At 41.3% G+C, this 20,606-nt stretch overlaps 1 pseudogene; it reads right to left on the minus strand.

The window, feature by feature from the left end:
- LOC134204072 (serine/threonine-protein kinase greatwall-like) overlaps nucleotides 1–20,606 on the minus strand; it is a 46,254-nt pseudogene that overhangs the window by 7,500 nt on the left and 18,148 nt on the right.

Genomic DNA, 20,606 nt, shown 5'->3' on the forward strand with positions numbered 1-20,606 from the left:
CTATTTATGTGCATTCCTAAAACAATCCAAAGACAAGGATTCAAACACTAGTGCCCTGAGGAACGCCAAACGATTTACCACTAGGCCATCACCGCTACTCAAGAAGAGAAACAACTTGACCAATATGAACAGATGAACAGTGCGTGTAAACTGATGTTTAATTCCATGTTCAAACCCGTGTTTGCCTGCTACACTCGTGTTCAAACCGGTGCGATTTTGTCTGGTTTATGATGAACTCGGTTTGGATCTAGTATGCATGTTTGAGTGCGAACTTGCACACGTGAAAACGTACTTGTTTAAACGCGGTTCATGTTTTCGTGAAGACTGCTGCCACGTCCTTACGATCAGAGAAGAGAAGTAATGTTATTGTAATTACGTTGTTTTAAAGACCGACGAATCGTCTGCATCTCACGGTTGTTACGGAAGGAGTATTGTAAGGGGGAGAGGAAGTGTCATTACTTAGATCAGGATTCACCTTGGCAAATGATGTAATCCAAGTAACTATCGTTAATGTTGACGCGAGAACAAAGTAAATATCAGTTACGACGTATTGTGTTGTGTCATTGTTCACAACGTAAAGGCGAGACAATCAATCGCCCGGTAGAGAATTACTGATTTATCTTTTATCTGTCCGTGATTGTTTCATATTCATCTAACGCGAGAGAAAATAATCATTACAAAACATAGATTTTTCAGCCAGAAAAAATAAAAAATAGTTATATCTCTTTGTACGTTGGTAGCTAAGAACTATGTAACTACTGTATAGGAATGCAAATTGGTTTGTGATAACTCTAACATAATCTGCCCCTGAAAAATGTATGTGGGTGTTTCTAATTGTAATTACGTGGTCCCCACTAGGAAATTACGTACCGACATGAGAAAACATCACAATGTTATTGATTCATAGTTTAGGGCGACACGTAAAGTTTTGAGCAAATCAACCACTTTCTTAATTTGTATAAATTATCAGAATATTTACGAGAAAGATCAAACATTTTCATTAAACTAATCTTCAATGAAAGCAACATGCGAAACCAGCAAATAGAATATCCATTACGTAGACGAGCTTTTTTTTGCTTTTATTAGCGAGACTCGAGTTAATGATACAATAATACATAAAATTCCAAAAGAATTTGTGAAGGAATGCAGCAGGATTCTAGGAGAAATGCTGGAATAATTCTTAAAGATATCAACAGATAAATTCCTGAAAAACATTCTAAAGAGAAAAACATATTTTATTTCTTTAGTGGATTCAATTGTCTAGAGAGTTAGCATTTTTTAATTCCACAATCACTTGATATCTTTGCAGTGTATTTCGACCACAACTGTGTGGTCTGTCTTCAGTGTCTCTACTTGACTGACCACACAGTTGTGGTCGAAATACGTATCTGCAAAGATATCGAAACAATTGGGAATTAAATGAGAGTACTAAACTCGTCTTAGACGGTTGGATTCTAAAGAAATTTGAGGATGAAGAGCAAGAATACTTAGAAAAGAGTTTGGAATTGCGAATTTTTCTGGTGGAATTGTAGGAATTACTTGACAAGTTTTCGATGGACTTCCTGGCAAAATTTCCGAACGATTCTCTCAGACTAATTGCGAAGGCATTCCTGACCGACTTGCGAATTATTTTCTGAATAACTATTGGAAAAACTGTCAAACTATTTCAAAAGGTCTTGTCGTGCAGTGGGATGTTTTTAATTTTTTTTTAATTCCTGAGGGGTTTTATGTTCTATGGTCATGCTGAAGGAGTTTCTTAAAGACTAGCTGAAGGATTGCTGGAAAAATTGCCGAAAGAATGTATCGACGATTTTGGACATTTTAGGAAAAGCTGCCGAAGGAATTTTTGAAGTAATCGAAGGAATTTTGAAAGAATTGCGATGGAATGCCTGACGGATTTGGGGTCAGATTCATGAATGAATTCCTGGAGGAACTGCTGCAATTAGGAAAGAATTACCTAAGTAATTTGATGGTCATCGACGAAGTGCCAAAGAAATTGCAAAAGGAATTATTTGCAGAAATGCAAAAAATCATGGACGAATGAAACCTGGAGGAATTACAGCAGAATGTTTGAAAAAATTGCCCGAAGGTTGAGGATCAAAGGCCGTTCTTCAACTTCAGCATAATCAACGTCCATAGCCCACACCTGGAAGCACTGATGATGATAGGACGCATTCTACGCGCAGCTGGAACGTGAGCGACAGCTGCCAAGCCACGACGTAAAATCATCATAGGAGATTTGAACGCCAGGTTGGCCAAGAGGAGGAGTTTAGACGACTATTGGAAATTAGCGCTCACCGGTGACGAACGAAAACGGCCTACGACTAATTGATTTCGCCGCTCCAAGAATATGGCCTATCTAGCACTCTTCCAACACAGCCTCCCGTATCGGTACACCTGGAGATCACCTGCAGACAGAATCACAACGACCACGTTCTGATTGATGGACGGCACTTCTCCGACATTATCGACGTCAGGACATATCGTGGCGCTAACATCACTCGGACCACTCTGTCGATGGTTAACGCGCCCAAACTATCCGTCATCAACAATGTTCGTACCGAACGCGCCGCGGTACGACCTAGAGCGACTGAAGCAACCTGATGTCGCCACTGCATACGCGCAGCATCTCGAGGCAGCGTTGGGCAGGGTGAGCTCGATGGGGCCCTCTTGAGGACGCTGGAAAACAGTTAGCAGCCATTAACGAGCAGCGGAGAACAACGTCGGGTATGGGCGAAGTCGACGAACGATTGGTCTGACGAAGAGGCAGACAGATTTTGGAGAGAAGACGCAGCGCGGGCGGTCGTGCGCAGGTACCGCAGAACGTGGAACATTATAGACGAAGCGGAGACAGCAGACCCGCCTTTTCAGGAGAAGAACGCCGCCTGAAGAAGCGGAGGTGAGGAGATGGAAAGCATGCCGTTCTCAAGAAACACGCAAGTTCTATCAGAAGCTCAACGCATCCGCAAAGGCTCCGTGTCGCGAGCCGAATTATGCCGAAAAGGATGGGAGCATCTTTTCGGACGAACGTGTGGTGATCGAAAGGTAGAAGCAGCACACGAGGAACATCTTGAATGGTGCTGAGAGTACAGGCAGTGAAAGTCAAGGCAGCGGAGGAGATGACTACTACTGTCATGTACAAGACGCTAAAGACCGGTTGTCCTCTACGGACATGAAACATGGACAATGCTCGAGGAGGACTTGGCACTCGGAGTATTCGAGAGACGGGTACTTAGGACCATCTTTGGCGGTGTGCAAGAAGACGGTGTGTGGCGGCGAAGAATGAAAACATGAGCTCGCCCAACTCTACGGCGAACCCAGTATCCAGAAGGTAGCTAAAGCCGGAAGGGTACGATGGGCGGAAGGTGTTCAAGAATGCCGGACAGCAACCCTGCAAAGAGGTGTTCGCTTCCGATCCGGCAGGTACGAGACGGCGACAGTGGACCAATTCAAAAAGACGGTCAAAAATGTTGAAGGAATAAAATGGTCTAGCAGGCCACATATTATGATATTTCATTGAAGGGATGGTTCATCTTCTCGGCATCACCGAGCTAGAGATCCACTACGAACGAGAGGTGGGTCACCAGTCGTCGCAATCACGCTAACGTTCCTAAAGGCAACGTGCTTGCACCAAGTGGTGCCTCATCAACATCAATGGCTGGCGCAGCCAGTGTAGAGTTCTATTTCTATGAGCACTTTCAGATATTAACGGCTCCTTTAATTACCACTGCCACCCTTTACTGCAGTGCACGTAAAATTGTATTCCATTATTAGAAATTGTAAATACATAGAATGGATTTTGTATCGTCACACAAAGTAAAGCTGTAGAGGCGCAAATCGTTTCTTGATATTACGGTTCATGAAAACTCATGATCTTTTACAGAGTAAGTATTGAAAATCAGATGTAGGGTCAAACAAGATACTCTCCCTGCATTGCGACTAAAAACATGATAGCTTGTCCTACTTTCTTTAACAATATTTTCAAGTGCCTGTAATGAGTGCAAGTGCCTGTAAAACTCATTATCACGTGGAATTTTCTTAATTAAAGTATGCATGAGACAAGAACAATGGTACTAGGGGCTGTCACATATTACGCATGCCCTTATGGGGAGGAACCTCGTTTTAGCCATAAATAAAAATCATTTGTATGTAAGAATCTTACATGAAGGAGGGATGTTGACAAACCCAAAATAACGCTTGATATAAGTGTACAACCCTAGACAATTTTCAGCTGATGTCGCATCATTGTATTGGGGCAAATGAGAAGTAGAAGGAGAAGAGAAACATATTGTGCGTTGCTTTTAATCAAAATTGATTGCAAGACCGAAACGACCACTGTCAGTAAAACCAAAATAACTTTGCGGGCGGAGGGTGGCGGAACCTAATTTCTGCAGGATTGGATTCTGGCAAAAATGAAACTACAGTGAATTTCATTGATGGGACCGATGGACCTTTTTGAATTTCACAATGAATACAGCAAGAAGATAATACAATAATAATTTATACATAATAAAGACGAGTACTTTCTGCGCGATCAAAATAATTTACGAACGTATATGCGTGGCTTTATTAGTTTTGACTAAACTTGTAATGGTGCCAAATATTAGGTTTGATGATGGTTACGTTGTGGCCAACATAATAAAAGCAGTAATAAATGTTACAAGATTTAAAGAATTAAAATCGACAACATGCCTAACGTATTGACTGTAAAGATGATCAACGAATAAAATGACTCAAAACTATGTTTACTTCATCGTCAAGTATTCTACTAACAACCCATGACCTGTTTTCAATTTGGATCATTTTGAAAAATGGTTTTGACCGTCTTTTGAAGATTGGTCCTTCGTGCGGCGTGGAGCGCAGCGAGCGAGAAGGGCAGACCAGGTGCAAAACGACTTGGCGAGCGGGGCGTATCCGAGGATGGAGAGATGCGGCCTCGAACCGTGCATTGTGGCGTCAAATTGTTGATTCAGTTTCATCTGTTTGGATGTTAACCAAATAAATGAAATGAAATGCGGTGGAAGTAGTCGTAAAGAAATTGCCAAATTTATTCTGAAAACGCCTAAGGAAATCCAGAAAATATTGCCTAAGAGATTCCTTAAAGAATTGCCGAAGGAATTGTTTGAGGATTTTCAAAGGAATTGCTGAACTTATCCTGAAGAAATTGTCAAAAGGTAAAGTGGGCAAGTGGGTAAAGGAAATCGTATAGTTAAGTTCATCAAGTCAAGTTGAATATAATATTGAAATTGATCATTTATGTTATAACAAATCATCTATCCAATCTTTATATGCATGTGATCAAGATTTTGAAAAATACTTTTAGAATACAAAATATTTAGACATCCAAAAGTCTGTTTGAATTTTTCACTTGCCCCACTTGTAAAAATAGTTTTAAAGAGGATTTTCGAAATAAGAACACATTTTCTGTTCATGTATTTCATGCAAACGACAATTATACTGAATAGAGCACAATTGTGTTCTGTTGTGATGCTTTTGATACTTCAAGAAAGTCAAAGGCGGAAGTGCTCCATTAAATGATTTTTATTTTTTGTTTTTTACTTGAACTTTAGAAATCTAACATTTCATCTCCATTTGTGTCCAACATTCTTTTGTTTCAGGTTTAACGTGTTGATGAACCCTTGGATAGTGATGTTTGTGTATGCAGAGAAATTATCTTAAAACATTAATGAAACCTGGAATCAACGGTGTTGTGCTTCATGAACAATCCACTTAGTATTTCAGTAAAGAGTCTGCATTAGCATATGGCTAGCTCTCTAAATCTGAATAAATGACACGGCCAGAGAGACAAACAATCCAACCTGTCACAAACGTGGCTTACTTCCTGAAGTACGCATTTGCCGGAATAAGAAAACGCCATATGCTGCCTTCTTTTAAAGAACGGTTGCCTCGAATAAGCAAACAGCATATAAGCTGTAATCTGAAAATGACGATACATATTTTCCAAAATGGTGCTGACGAGTAGTATCATCGAGTTCTTCAACAGAAAAATGAAAAGTATATGTTGTTATTTATGCATAGCCATCTTTTCAAATTACGACAGATATGGTCCTTCATGATCATGCTTCTTCTTATTTATTATGTAACATTACATCTATGCTCACAGACAAACAGACATAACACTCGTTAAATTACCATCGTTCACTGATTTACTGGTCAATCTAAAAATCATTAGTTGGCCAATCGATCACTCGTGCGCGCGCATCGGATTTGCTCGAGTTTGACATTTGCTCACTACCGCCATCTGGTTCGTGATTTGCCCAACTAACTGAAATCAACAGATGTCACTAGTGTTTGCAAGACGATGATTTTGACGAGTAAATGTTCAATGTGTTATGTCTGTTTGTCTGTGGTCTCGTGTTCATTATGCACTTCCTTCGAAAATTAAAACCGAAAATTGCCTAGTCCGGAACGAGAATCGAACCCAGACACCTTCAGCATATCTGTTTTGTAGCAGCGCATCCTTCTGCGCGGCTAGAAGACCCCTCTAAAAGCATTGTCCGGGGAAGCCCGCATGGCATAATGCCGTTTGGCATAACGACTTAAATGTCTAAAGGTCATGTGCATAATGTGTTGGTACCTCGAGGCCATTTGGCATAACGACCGTTTGGCATAATGACCATTTGGCATAATCGTTGAAAAGATGTTTCAAATAATGGGCCGTGGCATAACGACCATTCGACATAAAAGAAGACGTAAGAAAAATTTCTATTTTAGTATGTGTTTAGTTGGTATAAGGGAAAAGTAGGGATTACGCAAAGAATTTGCCGAATGAAGAAAAAGTAGATTATCCTTTCGAAGTACGCATTTGCCCGAAATAAGGCAAAAGAAAAAATGACTTTAAAATCATGCATTTGCCCGGAAAAGGCAAAAGAGTAAATGACCATTTGTCTGAAGTAGCATTTTCCGAATAAGGCAAGTAGATGATCCCTTCTTAAAAGTACGCTTTTGGTCGGCAAAAGGCAAAAGAGTAAGAAAAACCCAGATTAATCCACCAGCGTTGGTGGCGCCTTTCGCATTTAGTTGGGACACCAACCATATTGAGTATATATGGTCTGATGTACCATTTTCTTCATAACTTTCAAACGCAATGACCGAGCGTTATAAAATTGAGCGTTGAATAAGTGATCAACAAGGCTTTGTCCCTGTCGAATGAAACTTGTTGCGAGAAAATCGGTTAAGGATTACTATACGAAAGTCGTCTAATGTTTTTATAGCTTTGTGCACACATACACACACACACAACGGACAGACAGATATGTGCTCAGCCTGTCGAGCTGAGTCGATTGTATATAATACTATGGGTCTCCAGAGGCTTCTATAAAAAGTTCGTTTTCGGAGAATGATAGCCTTTCGGTACAAATTAGTTGTACGAGAAAGGCAAAGAAAGCAGAAGACTGATGACCCATATTTAAAAAAAACTCGGATTAATCCACCTAACGGTGATGGCGCCTTTCTCGCGCAAAAGGAATAAATGTAGCCTTTACGCTTACACCTCGATGGATGTACAAGAAAGGCAAAACAGTTACATGTCTAATGTTATGATAGAAAATTTACACTACTAGACGACAGATGGCACTGCCAAAAGTTTTCGAATTTCCTATGTTCGAATTTTGATTTTCGGACAATTTCATATAATCGAAACTGAACGAAGACATACTTTACGCCTAAATGCGTGCAACACGAGCATCTTTATAGTGCGATGAAACTCTTAATGGAAGCCACGGATAAAATATTCATAGATGCAAGGCATTTTCATAACACATTATTGTTCTATGTGACTATGTCTCATCACTATTTTAATATTATCTATTTTTGTCTTGCAATTATTATGAAATTCAATAGTGATCAACAGCGTTTTTAGTTCCGTCGGATGCAATTGTTGCAAGAAAATCGTTAAGAGTTTCCATGTGAAAATTTGGCTAATGTTTTATGGCATTTTGTGCACACACACACGCACACACGACAGAAGACATTTGTTCAGCCTATCGAGCTGAGTCGAACGGTATATAACACATGGGTCTCCGGGACTTCTATCAAAAGTTCGAATTTGAGGAATTAGATCATTGAGTAGTAACAGTTAAATTTATTCCTTCTGAATCTTTGTCTACATATATAGCAATATATGTAGACGAGGAATCAGAAGGAATAAATTTTTGCTGTTACGCCCTTTTCAAATGTTGGTTCAGAATGATAGCCTTTCGGTACAACTTAGTTGTACGTGAAAGGCAAAACGCTAAAGTCGAAGCGTATATTTTTTTCTGATCGATCGGAATAAGACAATTGAGCTGATTATTCTATCTTTTAAAGCACAGTGTATTCTCCTATAACGAGAAAACATGCATGCATTTGGTTGGTAGAATCCAATGAGTAGATCATTCCTTCATTCGAGGTCTGCCTAGAGTTTTTACAATTCTTTTTAATTTTTATCAATGGTTTATGCCATTATACCAAATGGCCCTAATTTTTTTTTTGATTGATTTATTTGCTAATTATCTAATACATGCATTCATCTCTTTGACTAGGTGTTCCGTGTTAACATACATTCTTATTTACTATGTTACTTTTAGTTATTAATATTATTTCAATTGCTCAGTTAGGATTTTTCCTCTGGTTTAATTAAACCATGTAGGAATTACAATGTTTTCAACTTAAACTAAACCTCACCTATATACTAAGGATAAAGGAGCTAATCGGCAATAGAAGATTGCAAACGATTTTTTTCTAAAATTGAAATTATTTTGTGGACATTTGTTGAATGTCTCAATATTAGAAATTCTATGAAGTTCATTGGTACTATACCACGGAAGCAAATCTCAGAATCATCTTCGATATTTTTTGAACTCTGGAGTGCCTTCTTTCTGGTATTGGAAACTAGTCCATATCGGCACAGCATACAACATGGCTGATCTAAAAATTGTTTGTAAATCAAAAGTTTGTTAGTTAATAAGTGTTAATAAGTGGATATAGACACTTGATATATTTGTTACATTTGGCTTGAATGTCTTAATGTAACTTTGTTAATTTTTGATCTAGCAGAAGTTCTGAATATTTAGCTTCATAGACCAATTAATTGGAACCCCATTCATAGTGACAACATGTCTGTAGAAGGTTTCAAATGAAGCTTTCGCTTATGGGAATATTTTATGATATGCTGAGTTTTGAAGCATTCGAAATTTTCCACTTTTTGCAAGTAAGTGGAGAAAATAACCAAACTGTTCTACAATCTACTACAAATACACGAAGGCGAAGCTCTTTTGGCTGAGAGGTCGGTGTCATCTGCAACAAAGATTTTGAAACCCTGGTGGTAAATCAGGTAGGGGGAAAGAGGGTTTGAGAGATTTGTTCTATTATTGTCAGGGGTTTTTGTCGATCAAATTTTGTAATTTGGTTACAATTATTTTATATGCAAAGAACGTTTAGCCAAATTTGAGCATAATCAGTCATAAAAAACCTAACAATAATAGAACTAAACTTTTGTTCGATTCCGCCCCTCCACAAACCCTCGTCAGTCGCCGGATGCGTAGCCCATGCGGTAGCGCATTGGGAACGCGTCTCACCGTCACGGTTGCTGATGACGACTGACAACTTGTTCTTCTCGGAGCATTCCTCCAACGGACCCGGCTTAATGGCAACTGAACAATGCCACGAACATTGGATGCACGACATGGACAAACGGTTACAATGGACTCACGATGAGATGGACTGGCAACGACAAAATGGTAATGGAAATCTAAAATAGATTCTGTGTGGATTCTGTTCAGAGAATACCAGTAGATCTCGGCACAGTAGCGGTTAAGTAACACAGAGTGCCTAACAAATAAAGAAAGGAATAAAATAATAGAACTAAACTTCCAAAGCCGTCATTCTCCTAAGTCATAAGTAAAAATGTTATACAATATGGGCCCCAGTATGCATTGGAACACTAGTTTAAGATATCTTGATAGAATCCAGCTAGTGTCAGCATTGGACACCACTGATACGGAGACGGCGGATAACCGTCATTTTGTTGATTCAGCTTTGCTGCGTCCGTTGACCGTTGTGCGGCTTCCGACGAGTGGTGTGCCCTGAAAACGCGAGCACTTTGAAACTTGATTCTGTCAGAGGACTTTAGTAATCTACCAGATTTAGAATTTTGATAGTTTACCTGTAGTGAGCGATCTGATAAAATTTTGATCAGTTTAATGATGTACAGAGGAAAATTAAAATTCATCAATTGTATAATCAAACCTTCATGCCAAACATTGTCAAATGCTTTCTATATCAAGAAGAGCAACTCCAGTCGAATATCCTTCAGATTTGTTGAGCCGAATTAAATTGTAACTCTAATAACGATGGTGGTTGAATCATCAGCAAAAAATAGAATTGTCATATTAAGAACCATCATCTATTTAAAATAACTTCAAACAGTTTGCTTATTGAACAAAGCAAACCGATTGGTCGATAACCAGAAGCCTCAACTGGATTTTTGTCCGGCTAAAATTGTAAACATTTATCTGGAAAGTATGCCCATTGGAAAATTTCATCTTAACTTTTCAAAAGGACCTAAGTACATTTTTTCATGAATTAATTTAAGTACTGCAATCAAAAAGCTTTAATTGATGGAAATGCTAATATTATCTTCACAAACTTAGACGTACATGTTCATGATAGAATTAGAGGCGAAAGTATAGAATTGATAGTTCCGTTACGATACGGCAGATGAAGAATGTTTTATAGAAGTCGATTTAAAGCTAGCGGATTCTTTTTCTATAATTACCTAAAATACTCCGGTCTCTTGAAGCATCTTATTCCATTTTCACCGGCGAATCGCACTGATGTTCGAATTACAGGATTCATTTATATTACTCTGTATAGCTGCAAAACAGAAACAGTGTCAATATAAAAATCCCATATTGGCCCAGCTATTCATTCCACCTGCGAGAAAAAACTGAGCATGAATAGTCCTTGTTGCTGCTGCTGTGATGGCTCAAATCCGTCGGTTGCTCAATGGCTGATCAGCTGGAATGTTGGAAATATCACTTTCCGGCTGGAAACACCAGAATCATGCTGACATGCGTTTTGCACTCTGTGATGGCTTGCCCCCGAAGCTGCAAAAGGACAAGACAAATAACAATGAATTAGTTCACCTCGATCAGTTTGTGTAAGTGAAACTTTCTAAAATCTACCAAGAGGAAATCGAACGAGTCCTTAAATTTCTCCGACATTACCGATCTTGTGTATATTGGTTCGGATTGTTTTCTTTCAATTGACACCATCACCGATATCACAGGTTTGTCTGTCCGCCCTTCGACTGTCAGAATTGCCATTCAGAGAAACGAAGTCCTGCTGTACTTTTTCTTCGGTCTCGAATTGCACGTATAATCAAAGACGACATGTCCGCCGTTATTCGGGGGTCCACCGCCTTCGAAGCTCTTTTGCATCATCCAACAAACTTACGCTTCTGTTCGGCCGAAAAGAACGGACTTACGCCGGACATTTTGCTATCGTTCTGCTTGCACTGGGTGAACGAAGTCAGATCTGTTTCCGACGATTGCGGAGTCGTTCGTCAGCTTCTTGCAGGCGCTTATCGGGAGCCGAACGATAAATGAGACGTAAGTGAAAGTAACTGCCCGGGCGTCCTGGCATTGAGACTCTGGCGAACAGTTGATTAGGTCCGATATCTCCAAATCCTGACTCATTTCGATTCGGCTCAAACCAAGTCGGTCAACTTGACGTGCCCTGCTGCCGAAATGAGCATGTTGTCCGGTTTAATGTCCCGATGTAATATACCATGCTTGTGTGAGATATTTAGAGCAAGGCATATTTCGGCAGGTAGAATCTGGCGGCCGATTCCTCGAAAATCCATACATGGAAGGAGAGACTTCAAATCGCCACCACCATGTACTCCATTACAAGATAAACACACGAAATGGATTGTAAGGAGTAGTAGAGAATGACGCAAATGGACTGGACAGGGCAAGAGCATTCCGTTCGGTAATCACCCGATACACAGTTCTGTTTATCATTTCCGATTTACGCATCACCTGCAAAATTGTTAGACCATAATTAGATAATTGATTCAGTATTAAATCATGAAATCTACAAGAACCAAACCTAACTTACCTTGATAGCAAACAATTTGTTCTGGTCGTTCCTCTTGTAGCCCAAAATACTTCCGAAGGCACCTCGACTGATGGGTTTCAGAATGCAGAAATTCTTGATCGTTGAAGCTGCCAATGTAAATGATGAAAAAAGGTTGAAATGATTTTCAAATTCTACTTAGGACTAGGTCGGAGCGGTGAAATTCTCCAACGTTTTAAAATCGTGCATGATTCTGAACTGTTGATTTTTTCGGGGTGGTGTGTGTTCTCCATGGCGCGAACCGTTACGAAACGATTATTGGACCAAAAATGTCACACAAATAAAATCTATGGTACATCATATCACTGCAATTACTTCCTCAATTGTATGATGTTTTCAAGTAATAATTTGTAATTCTGCAAAATTACTCGCTTTAACATGTTTTAAACGGTTAAAGGGCTCTCTGTTCAGATTTTTAACTGCTTTGTGCTGTGTTTCTCTTTTGCGTGATTTCTTTTCCCTCGTTGGCATTTAAACGGACGAAAACATGCGATGATGACGGAATTGATGACGCTTTACGAAACGTCCAGATGACAGGCGGTAAAATAGCAATACGTAACTGAACGAAGTTTGATAACGATTTGAATAAACAACAAGGGAGATATGGAGTTAGATAACTTTTTGGTCATTTTGCTAAAAATAATTGGGTTTCCGCAACTAGTATTACATATACGTTCAATCAGGTGGTGCAGAACATCAATCCGGTTGGTTTTCGAAGAAGTCAAAACCATTACTTGAATAAATTTTGGGACTGTGGGGTAAAAGTACGCAGGAACCGGTGGAGCAAGAGTACGCATATGAATCTTCAAGTTATGATGTTAAACCCGTATCTCCGGCCGAAATAAGACTAAAAGTAAAGATCCACAACTAAGAAAAAAGGGACAGAATTCGAAATTATCACAAGTTTTTAGGATGAGTTGAAGTAATTCGGTGTTAGAAAGGACTTAGCGAACAAAGCACTGAAGCGAAATAATGAAATTGTATTAGGACTTGTTGTACACCTAAACATAGTACGAAAACACAATTTCTTCTGAATGATAATTTCATTTAATCAAAAGAAACATTCATAAAATACGCAACGTTTAGCTGGGTGGGGTTGCGAGATGTGTGACGATCCATATAATTTTTAGACGATTCATACAAATAGTGTAAAGGGGGGTGATGAAATAGTCAAATTTTACGTTACGTGATTGGTGGACTTTCTTTAAGGAAAATGCCTTTGTATACGCCACGCGAAACCTGATATATATTTTTACCTCTGTAGTTTTTTGTATATATAAAAAAACAATGGTTTTTTTGTATGGAAGCACACATTTTTAGGACCCCCCCCCCTTTAAGAGTTACGTAATCTTTAAACATTCCCTAATATATGCTCATTAAACATCAATTAAATTAAATTAATGATTTCGTGTGTGTTACTTCTACGCACTTGACGTCAATACACACAACATCGACTTCAAGGGTGGCTACCTGACCACCGTCGATCGCAAGTTATGATAGTAACCTAACGGTCCGTATCATAATCTCACGTTGGAGACGAGCACCCGACAACAACCACCGCGCGTGAACCGCAGTGACCTCTATATCTACATACTGAGGTCCCTGCAGCCCACCCGCGACATGTTGGTTGTCGAGGTGAGCCAAGTGTTCACTGCATCACAGGTGCCCTTACTGCACTCGTTGGTTTTGTTCAAGACGCCACCACCGCTGCAGTTTCGACATAATCTGTTGAGATGCTGTGTTCACCGCATTTCATATAGCTTCCTCCCGGCCCATCCTCCCGACGAGGCTGCCCGGGGGTGTATCCATACCACTAATAAGCAGCATGGCATTGCGTTCTACCTCGAATCGCGGGCATGCGAACATCACATGCTCTGCCGATTCTACCTCACCTACACATTCAGGACGCTCCGCAGAATCTACGAAGCCAAACCTGTGTAGGAATTTCTTAAAGCAGCCATGTTCAGACAACACCTGTGTTAGGTGGAAGTTGACTTGACCATGCTTCCTATCAACCCATGTGTCTATCTGGAATCAGTCTGTGGGTCCAACGGCCTTTGACTACGGTGTCCCATGTTCTTTGCCATTTAAGTAACGAAGCTTAAATCCATCCCTCTGGCAGCAGCGAAATTTACTAGCCGTAGGCCGTTGTCATGGGTAGCGGAGTGAAGGCTCTCCCTACCGATTATGGGACGGAAAAAGTCCTCTCTACCGACCTGAGCGTTAGCGTCTCCGATAACAATTTTCACGTCATGCTTTGGGCACTCTCCATAGGCTTTATCAAGTTTAAGACATTCATAAAACGTGTCCTGTCAACGTGTCAAAAGAAACATTCATAAAATACGCAACGTTTAGCTGGGTGGGGTTGCGAGATGTGTGACGATCCATATAATTTTTAGAGGATTCATACAAATAGTGTAAGATAGGGGGAGGGGTGATGAAATAGTCAAATTTTACGTCACGTGATTGGTGGACTTTCTTTAAAGAAAATGCCTTTGTATACGCCACGCGAAACCTGATATATATTTTTACCTCTGTAGTTTTTTGTATATATAAAAAAAAACAATGGTTTTTCGTATGAAAGCGCACATTTTTAGGACCCCCTCCCCCTTTAAGAGTTACGTAATCTTTAAACATTCCCTAATATATGCTCATTAAACATCAATTAAATTAAATTAATGATTTCGTGTGTGTTACTTCTACGTGAAGTTAAACGATTTACAATGATATGGAAATGCTAATATCATCTTCCAAACTTGGACGTACATGTTCATGATAGCATTAGAGGCGAAAGTATAGAATTGATAGTTCCGTTTGGGTCGTACACTTATTACGTAAGCACTTTTTCTGGGTTTTTCGACCCCCCCTCCCCCCATGTAAGATTTTTTTCATTCAAAAGATTTTTTATTTATATGGAGCGTAAGATATTGACCGACCCCCCCTCCCCTCATAAGTGCTTACGTAATATGTGTACGGCCCCTTAGGATACGGCAGGCATGAAGAATGTTTTTATAGAAGTCGATTTGAAAGCGAGCGGAGGGCAATATTTGTGATGGCACATATCACACGACCTTCCTTCTGCCAAGCGCCCGTAGGAAGGGGGAGGGAAGAATATCAGTGTGTAAGCTGAGATATCTCCACCGGCAAAAGGAAGGTGGTTGGACCTGCTCATATGCCATCGCGTGCGGAAGGATTTGCTAGCGACGAGTACTGTCTCCAAATTTCTAATATGACATCAGCATTTAGTCGAATAAGATTTTATGATTTTATGGGCGTAATGAGAAAACAGAACTGTGCAAGCCACGTTGATTGCCAGCGACCATGTACTTCGTTTGTTCTGGTATTGATCGTGAGTCCAATCCTCGCTGTCTCCCTTTTAAAAGGCGCAAAAGCCTCTTTTACGGCACGGCGATAAATCCCGATAATATCGATATCGTCCGCAAATCCCAGGAGCATATGCGATCTTGTGATAATGATACCGCTTCTTCGCACACCAGCTCTCCTAATCGCTCCCCGGAGCGCTATATTGAACAGTAGATTCGAGAGTGCATCACCCTGCTTCAATCCATTTAAGGTAACAAATGATGTCGATGTTTCATCCGCAACCTTACACTTGATTTCGATCCGTCCAACGTTATACGAATCAGCCGTATCCATGTTCTAGCATAATTTGCCCCATTTCGTTCCGTTTACTGAATCGTAGGCCGTCTTAAAATCAATAAACAGATGATGTGTCTGCAAGTTGTTCTCACGGAATCTATCAAGGATTTGTCTCAGGTTAAACATTTGATCCGTCGTTGATCGGCCCTCACGAAAACCTACCTGGTATTAGGCGACGAAGGACTCTTCAAGCGGTGTCAATCTGTTGAACAGAATTCGGGACATAATTTTGTACGCCGAATTAAGGAGGGTTATTCCTCGGTAATTGGCGCACTCTAGTCTGTGCCCTTTCTTAAAGAGAGGGCAAATGAGGTCGTCCAACCAGCTAGCAAGCAATTGCTTCCCATATTTTTGACATAATATGGTGCAGAACTTTATAAAGCTGCTCACTGCCATGTTTGAGAAGTTCAGCCGGGAGCTGGTCCTTCCCCGCAGCCTTATTGTTTTTCAGCTCTTTAATAGCTTTTTTAACCTCATCTAGTGTAGGTGACTCCACAGCTTGTCCATCGTCGCTAACATTTATTCTGTTCACCGATGCACTGTCACTTCCACAATTCAACAAAGTTTCGAAGTGTTGCTTCCACCTGGCAGCCACTTCGGTTTTATCTGTCAGCAAATTCCCTTGTTGGTCGTTGCACATGACGGGAGATGGCGCTGTCTTTCTCCGCACGCCATTGACAGACTCATAAAACCTCCGCATATCGTTCTGCTCCATTTTTCCTGCGCCTCACTAATAACTTGTTCTTCGTACTCTTTCTTCTTCCTGCGGTGGGTTCGTTTTTCGGCTGCTCTTGCTTCCTTGTACCGATCTCTTTTCGATCGGGTACCCGACACCAACATTCGGCTTCTGGCAACGTTCTTCTCGTCTGTCACTCTCTGACACTCCTCATCGAACCAACCCGTCCTGGATCGCCTCTGTGCAGTGCCTACCACTTCTCGTGCTGTTGTGCTCACCGCTCCATGGATCGACTCTCATAGATCGTTGATGTTGTCGCTAACGTTGATTGCACTTATCCGTTCGTCGAGCTTCTGGCGGTACTCAGCCGATACTCCTTCCGCCGACAATCGCTGGATACTGTAACGCATCGTTCCCTGTGATCTTTCGTTCGATACAGTTGACAACCGTGATCGAATTTTACTGACAACGAGGTAGTGATCAGAGTCAATGTTCGGACCTCTGAATGTCCGCACATCAATAACATCCGAGAAATGGCGCCCATCCACCAGAACATGGTCTTTCACCATTTGGGTGTCTCCAGGTGTGCTTTCGGATATTCTTTCGTGCAAAGTAGGTGCTGCTGATGGCCATCCCTCTTCTTTTTTTCTTGAGCAAGGGTAAATGGAAATCTGCAACCAGACACCTGAGGGGGTACTCAGGTAGTGTGGGGATGGGTATGTCATGTAACTCTTACCCGACCCACTAAAACCAAGACCCTTTCGCCAGTCCGTACCCCCGGCCCGCAATTAAGCAATACATCAAGGGGGGACTATTGAAAACGCTCACGCCTATGCTAACGCACTTGACGTCAATACACACAACATCGACTTCAAGGGTGGCTACCTGACCACCCGTCGATCGCAAGCTATGATAGTAACCTAACGGTCCGTATCATAATCTCACGTTGAGACGAGCACCCCGACAACAACCACCGCGCGTGAACCGCAGTGACCTCTATATCTACATACTGAGGTCCCGGCAGCCCACCCGCGACATGTTGGTTGTCGAGGTGAGCAAAGTGTTCACTGCATCACAGGTGCCCTTACTGCACTCGTTGGTTTTGTTCAAGACGCCACCACCGCTGCAGTTTCGACATAATCTGTTGAGATGCTGTGTTCACCGCATTCCATATAGCTTCCTCCCGGCACATCCTCTCGACGAGGCTGACCGGGGTTGTATCCATACCACTAATAAGCAGCATGGCATTGCGTTCTACCTCGAATCGCGGGCATGCGAACATCACATGCTCTGCCGATTCTACCTCACCTACACATTCAGGACGCTCCGCAGAATCTACGAAGCCAGACCTGTGTAGGAATTTCTTAAAGCAGCCATGTTCAGACAACACCTGTGTTAGGTGGAAATTGACTTGACCATGCTTCCTATCAACCCATGTGTCTATCTGGAATCAGTCTGTGGGTCCAACGGCCTTTGACTACGGTGTCCCATGTTCTTTGCCATTTAAGTAACGAAGCTTAAATCCATCCCTCTGGCAGCAGCGAAATTTACTAGCCGTAGGCCGTTGTCATGGGTAGCGGAGTGAAGGCTCTCCCTACCGATTATGGGACGGAAAAAGTCCTGTCTACCGACCTGAGCGTTAGCGTTTCCGATAATCACGTCATGCTTTGGGCACTCTCCATAGGCTTTATCAAGAGTCTTGATTCAAGACATTCATAAAACGTGTCCTTCACGTCGTCGGATTTATCGTTTGTCGGTGCGTAAACGTTGATTAGGCTGTAATTGAAGAATTTTCCCCGTATCCTCAACACACAGATTCGTTCGCTAATTGGTTTCTACCGCATCACTCGCTTCATCTGCTTGCCCATCACTACGAAACCAACTCCATGCTCTGCTTTTCCGCCGCCGCTGTGATAGATGTTATACTTGAATGCAGTGTTGGTCGTGGGGTCCACGGCTCGGAATTCACGTTCTCCGGATCTGGGCCATCGGACTTCTTGAATAGCGGCCACGTTCACTCCAACCTTCTGCAGTTCGCGAGCCAGAAGGCTCACTCGTCCAGGTTCATTTAGGGTCCTGACATTCCAGGTACCGAGTTTCCAATCATAGTCCTTATTTCGTTGCCGGGTCGGTTGCCAAAAATAACGTTCTCTTCAGTAAGCTACCTTACCGGGGTCGCGTTACCTACATCGCGCTGGTGGGGTTGCCACCTTAGGTATAGTTGACGCGATACAGCATTTCGTTAATCAGTCGCTGGGTACCAGGCAGACGCTGTTTGAGCCGCACCTCCTGGTGAACAGACGCTCGAGGCGTACCTTCTCACTCTAGCTCATGTCAGAAGGACAACACTGCCTAGGCTGCACTACCATCTAAGTACACAACCCTTAGCTGGCGGTATTTTGTCATCGGACGAAACGTGGAAGCGTGAGATAGGAACTTGTGGGGACCAGAGCTCTGTTTGGCGCTCCTTCCTTGATGTCAACCCACCATTTTGCAGCCCTCACTGAATCGTACGCCGTCTTAAAATCAATAAACAGATGATGTGTCTGCAAGTTATTCTCGGTATCTATCAAGGATTTGTCTCAGGGTAAACATTTGATCCGTCGTTGATCGGCCCTCACAAAAACCTGCCTGGTATTCGCCGATGAAGGACTCTTCAAGCGGTCTCAATCTGTTGAACAGAATACGGGACATAATTGTGTACGCCGAATAAAGAAGGGTTATTCCTCGGTAATTGGCGCACTCTAGTCTGTGCCCTTTTTTAAAGAGAGCACAAATGAGGCCGTCCAACCAGCTAGCAGGCAATTCTACGTCTCCCCATATTTTCGACATTATATGGTACAGAACTTCATAAAGCTGCTGTTTGAGAAGTTCAGCCGGGAGCTGGTCCTTCCCGCAGCGTTATTATTTTTCAGCCTTCGGCCTTTCTCTCTTCTTCGCTTAAATATTGAAAAAATAAAACCTCCAACATACTGCTATCCTGGATGATCTGTTGTTTGTTAACCCCATTGTTCTAATGGGGTCTCCAGTTAGCCTTGCGTGAAAAGCGTAGGATTGCCAATCCGGAGATGGCGAGTTCAATTCTCGATTCGATCCAGGATGTTTTTCGGTGAGAAACATTCTTGACTCCCTGGGTATAGCATTTATATCCATTGTAGTAATTGCCACACAAGACTCATGCATTGGCGGGCATTGAAGGCTTTTAATAAATAACTGTGGAAATGCTAATAGAACACTAAGTTGAGAATCAGGCCAAATTTCAGCTGGAATGTATAGCCATAGACGAAGACTGTTCTTATGATATGCCAAACAAGCAAATGTAAAGTTTTGTCACTCGCTAAAAAAAAGGTTGATTTTTGCATTATTTTTTTCTACTTGGAATTCAGATCCACAAGCGATCATCCTATTGATAAAGAATGAAGTTATCAAACTGATTTGAACGTCACTTAAGACACCGAAGAAAAAAATATAGGAATAACTAGCTAGATGTTCCTGAATTTGTTATCAATACAATAATTGTGAAAAAAAAAGTGAAAATACTTATTTGTACATAGGAATCGATTCACGATTCATTTATTAAATTTCGAGTTCCGTTTCTTTTTCTTAGCGAATGGAACCAACATACCTACCTATTGATTGAAAATTCCTTTATTCACCAAACCACATTGATTGGTCTAGCGATATTAGCAATGCATGCGAGTGTGTTATTTGAAATTCAAATTCAGAATTCGTAGCCACGAGCAGATACAGGAGTGCCCATTTGTAACAGTATGTCAGGTGAATTATGCATGCATGATACGATAATTATTGGAATTCGAGAGAAGCAACTGAAACCATTGGGGAAATGTTATGCTAAAACTCCATAGAAAGTTAGATATCATATACATATTAGCTTTCAAAAGGCTGGAACAATGTGCCAAATACTGACTACGTTCGCGAAACTTTAATTATGTGGTTCCGATTCCGGTATCACATCTAAAACTGGTTCAACTAGTATTGCACGGTGTCGATATTGGTTCTATAACAAATACTCGAAACACGTTTGCCTGAATGTAACTTATACCCGAAAGGCAATTACCCGAATGCAACATTGCGACATTCACACAAATATAATATTTAGTAAAAAAAA

Source organism: Armigeres subalbatus, unplaced genomic scaffold (genome assembly GCF_024139115.2).
Source record: "Armigeres subalbatus isolate Guangzhou_Male unplaced genomic scaffold, GZ_Asu_2 Contig38, whole genome shotgun sequence".
Lineage (NCBI taxonomy): Eukaryota > Metazoa > Arthropoda > Insecta > Diptera > Culicidae > Armigeres > Armigeres subalbatus.